Source organism: Petaurus breviceps, unplaced genomic scaffold (genome assembly GCF_028583685.1).
Source record: "Petaurus breviceps papuanus isolate PSGF00001 unplaced genomic scaffold, PetGlider_PUasm1.0 187, whole genome shotgun sequence".
In the NCBI taxonomy this organism is placed as follows: Eukaryota; Metazoa; Chordata; class Mammalia; order Diprotodontia; family Petauridae; genus Petaurus; species Petaurus breviceps.
The window spans coordinates 2888145-2893710 of NW_027185799.1; positions in this window are offsets into that span (position 1 = coordinate 2888145).

The following is a 5566-nucleotide window of genomic DNA, read 5'->3' on the forward strand; positions in this document are numbered from 1 at the left end:
TAAGTTGAATTACCTGCCTTCCCAAGTTGTATCACTTTTACCCCCCACATCTACTTCCTTATTACCTAAAAGTCACATCAGTGGAGACCCTTTTATCCATTTTTTCTTCCAGGTAGTTTTTCAGTGATGAATTATTGTTTTAGAACAAAGATAATATATCAATAGTTGTCTTCTGTGCTTCAATGAACTGGTGGACAAAAATTCCAGTAGGTTTTTTTCAAAATAGAATTATTTGTTTGGATTATTTTTCATTAATGCTAATTAAATATTTGTTTTGACTGTGAGGAACTATTTTGCTCAGGGCCTTCCTACTCATTTGTAGTCTCACGGTCTGTTTGATATATAGTGGAACAAACACTGGATTGGGAGTCAGGCAAAGAATCAAATCCTAAATCGGTTCCTTAATATGTGAGTCATATCTCTGGGCTTCAGGTTCTGAATTTGTAAAATGAGGGCATTGCTCTAGACTACTTCTAAGTTCTCTTGAAACTTTTAATCTAGGATTCTATAACCCTTTTCTATTTTAGGTCCCATGAATATAATAATGATTTAAGTATATGAATGAAGTGATATTGGTGGCACCTCTGAACCTTTTATATCTATGCCTTACATTCACCCTTCTTTCTCAACTCCAAACTATCCTTCATATCACTACCAGAATAATTCTTCTTATACAATATTCTGGTCACATTATTCTTCCACTTAAAAAATTATTCATGACTCCCTATTGTCTTCTTAGAAAAAGATAAACCTTTTTTTGAGGGGGTAGGGAGGTCTGTTATTCAAGATCCCTCAAAATCTATAATCCCACCCACTATTTTAAAATTTATTTTACATTACTTGTCCTCATGTACACTAGACAAATTATGTTCCTCCAAAATGCCACTCAACCTTTTTTTTTGCTTATTCTTTTGCTCAGCCTGATCCATTTCCCTGGACTTTCACCTGTTCTCCCTTTTCACTGTCATTTTCCAAACTAACCTTCAAATCCCTAAATCTAATACTGCCTCTGACATGATGCTTTTTCTAATTGCCTTGTTAGTAATGACCTCCCTGGGACTTCACTGAACATTTTGTTTTGTAACTCTGTAATGAACTTATCAGGTAACACACACATTTCTCTGTATTTGTATTTAATTTTTTTTTTTTTTTGCTTTTTGGAGAAGGCAGGGTGATTGGGGTTATGTATTTGTATTTTATCTCCTCCGTGTACTGCCTGATCCATAGAGGAAGGAATCATGTATTCCTTAAATATCATATCTCTCCTAGAGCCTCACATTTGGCTGTGTATAGAATAGAAACAGAATCATGCATCTAAAGCTGGAAGGAAACTCAGAGTACATCTACCAAAACCCCTTCGCTTTAAAGATCAGAAAATTGAATTCCAGGAAAATCACATGACTTGTACAAGATCATACATGTAGGTGGAACTAAAGGTAGGATATAGGAAATATTTAAGAAATGTTAGTTGAATGAATGAATGAATGGATGGATGGATGGATGCCAGGTTCGAGAAGCTAGAATTTTAAGGTTGACTTACAAAGAAACATTTTAGGTTCATTTGGTGCCTACTTTTTAATGGAAATTTGAGTTAACACTTGACATCTTAGGGTACCTTTTTCTCTATTAACACCTGTAGTAAAACAACTAATTATAGGCCACCACAAACCTTCCCAATAAGCAAGCCAAGCAGGTATCACTAAGCAGGGTATGAAAACTGGTCTTATATAAATGCTAAGTGATCATCTTTTCTGCTTTGTGACTTTCATCTTCAAGGACCTCACAGGTCCTTCCTTCCTGTGTACCATCTTTCTGAAAGGAAGGCGGGGTAGGTGGAGCCAGAACTAAAATTGTGATTGCCAAGTAAATGTTTTCCTTGATTTCAGTCCTGATGACTTTTGTTAGAAACGTTCCCAGAGTTCACAAATGATCCTAGTTTTTCTCAGTTTGCTTTTAGAATTAATCAGTTATTTGGCGTAATTTGTTTGTAAGGAGATGCTACACATTTTACCAATCTAATCATTGATTTCTTTGCTTTCCTGATTTCTCACTCCTGTATTCAGAATGCTTTAAAAGGCAGCCTGCATCCCCTGGGCAATCATCAAGATTAAAGGACCCAAAACGCGACGTTTTATTGAGATGTATGTTGTCTCTAGTTTGCAGTTTGATGCATTAATGATGTAAAAACACCAAGCCTTGTTTTCAATTTATAAACAGGAAGTCCATGGCTTATACAAATCTGACTCGCCCAAGTGCCTTTCTTAGTAAGGAGTTATCCATGCAGGCAAGGCCATGGGGATTTTGTTCCATGCTACCTGTCGCTCCTCCTTCACCCTTTCCATTGCTAATGTAGACTCTCCTGTTAACCCTGTCATATCACTCCATAGAATCTCCAGATTGCTCTTTACTTCCTCTTCTTCCTTGCCCCTTCTCCTTTTCCTCCTTTTTCTCCTTTTTCTCTTCTTCTTCCTCATCCTATATGTGCCCTAATCACCTCTCTTTAGTTCTGATGGCTTAATGGGAACCCAATATAAGAAGTAATGAGGGGCTGTTAGGATCAGGTCAGAAGAAGGTAGGAATACACTTTCTTTCCATTTTGACCCTCAAAATACTCCTTTATCCTTCCTCTTTATGACACACTTTTACTCTCATTCCTGAAAGGGTAGAACGTAATGTATAGGAAATGGACAACAGTGAAAAGGATGGGGAGTAGATGGGGAAGGAAGGGACCAACTGCTAGCCTCCAATCCTAATTCTTTCTGGTCTGAGTGGAAGGAGAAAAAAGAGAAAATCTTGATAGAGCAATAATGTGAGATCTTCACCATCATTTTTTGTTGCCTATAAAAATTTTACATTATACTTTTTATGTAATAAATATATGTATTATATAATATTGCTTTTTGTCTCACCAATTAGACTCTGAGATTCTTGATAATAGGGACTATTTGTTTTATTTTTTGCCTTTCTATCTGATCACTTATTCCAACACCTAAATATATAGTAGGTACTTATTTAGCTTGTTTACTGAGTGACATTTCTGTGTATATAATGCACATATATGCTAAAACATAACTGAAATCATATGTATATATACATACATATATACATCCACCTAATAATCTACAACTGTACCTATATTATTTATATCTATACCTTCCCTGAGAAATTATTAACTCCATTGGATTTCAGTTACATTTTAGACTTTAGGAACAAAAAGATCACCTATCCAGGGCTGGTAGAAGCCACTCATAGAGCACCATGCAATGCTGCATCCCATTCAACATTCCACTAGGATACCAGAGCCTATCCAGAAATTTCCTGCATATATGTCTGTCTGCATGTACATGCACATGTCTATTTATTTATGCATCTACACACTATATACATATACACACGCATGCTTGTGTGTATATACATACAAATATGTATATACACATACATGTGTATAGGTATATAGGTAGATAGATATTCAGAACAGTAAAAGACTTTTGAGGTCATTCAGCCCTACTGCTTCATTTTATTGCCACACTAGCTATTCTTACGAACTCACTTTCCAATGTACTTTACAACTAAAAGCTCTTTCCTCACAACAAACCTCTGAGATGAGGCAGATAGTTATATAACTATCTTGCAGCCCAGGAATTTATAGATTACATAGGCAAATGGCCCCAGAGCACACAGGCACAGTAGATCTAGGAGACCCATCTCCCCCAGTCTCTGAACTCTTGGTATTCTCCCAGACAACATCATTGGGTTTTAGGGCCACTGCCCTTATGGAAACCTACCTAAATACTGACCTTGTTTCTCCATGAAAAATATGTTTTCCTTTTTCTTTCTGGGCTGGGCTTAGGTTAGGTGAGATGGGATTCAAAACATGAAGTGAATAAATCATTTTGTGACACAGAACAACAACAACAAAAGATCAAAGGCTGCTGGTGAGTCATTCCAAAGGGAAGATTATCGTGGATTTGATTATTAAGAAGCATTTCTTTTTTATCATAATCCACACTTGCAATTCCCTTACTTCCATCTAATGCTTTAAAATGTATTTCCAGCTGGGTTAGATATGCAGCTGTCAAGTGCCCTGTAACTAAAAAGGCTCCAAAAACCTATTATTAACATAAGTGCCGAGTAAGGTTGGAGTGGAATAAAAGAATTGGCCCATGTGTGCCATTAAATTTGCAATGCTGCTCCTTAGGATTCGCAGCATAAAGGTCACAGCTCTAAGTTCGTGTATTAAGCTTTCTGACTTTTACATGTTCACAACATTCTTTGTTATAGGCTCATGGGATTTAGAACTAGAAAGGACCCTAGAATTTTTCTGATCCAGGGGTTCTTAACCTTTATGTGTCATAGAGACCTTTGACAACCTGGTGAAGGCTATGAAACTATTCTCTGAATGTTTTTAAAAATAAAATAAAATACAGAGAATTACAAAGGAAAACAATTAAAATAGTTTATTTTTGTCTCCTCCCTGCCTCCCTCATTCCTTCTTTACCTCCTCCTTCTTTCTTTCTTCCTTCCTTCCTTCCTTCCTTCCTTTCTTTCTTTCTTTCTTTCTTTCTTTCTTTCCTTCCTTTCTTCCTTCCTTCCTTCCTTCCTCTGTCTACATAGCCATCTGTCTATCTATCTACAAATTCATAGATTCCAACCTAAGTAACTTTGTTCTAATCCAACCTGTACATTTTATAGAAGAGGAAACTGAATCCCATCAAGATGCTGTATCTTGTCCAAGGTCACAATGACAGTAAACAACAGAATAGAGATGGAAACACAGGCCCTTTTTCTCTATAGTCAAAGGTCATCCCTCTGTAGCATGTTCTGATGCCACTATTTCTGAGTTGGTATTCTGATAATTAATATCTGGTATCAGTGACCTTTAGAAAAAAAAGTAACTAGTTTAGAGCTGTGATCACTGGACCAGAGAGAAATTTTCACTACTCCTTTGAATATTCTATGAGAAAGGCCATGCCTTTTCCATAAGCATTCCTATTTCTAGTTTAGAACTGTATATTAATATAAAAGTTAATACCTTCTTGATTAAACTCAACACTAAGTGTGTACTGCAGTTGTCACCTATAGTCACTATGTTTTAAAATTTGCAGTCATTAATTATTTTTATCCTGGAAAACATTTGAGCAGAGGTTGGTGACCATATGCTAGAGATGCTCTAATCAGGGTATTTCTGTTCAGGTACAGGTTAGTGTAAATGACCTCCAAGTTTCCTTCTAATTAGAGGATCCTATAGTTCTGTTCCAGGAAAGTGACATCCCACCTAAGGAAGTGGGATAGATATGACTGTTCATCAGCATGTCAGAAAAGATCTGGGTGGAATAATGGACTACAAGTTAAAATCCAAATCAAGAATATAATTTGAAAAGACCAAAACAAATATTGTGGATACCTAACAATATACACATACACCACAAGCCCACTTAGTGGGGAGGGGGGGAGAGGAAGGGCAGAGGCAAGCATGTTTTGCTTTGTTGGGGGGGGTGTGGATGGCGAGGAAGGGGGTGCCTTCTTCCCCACAGACTGCTCACACAAAATCCCTCCCAAGAAAACC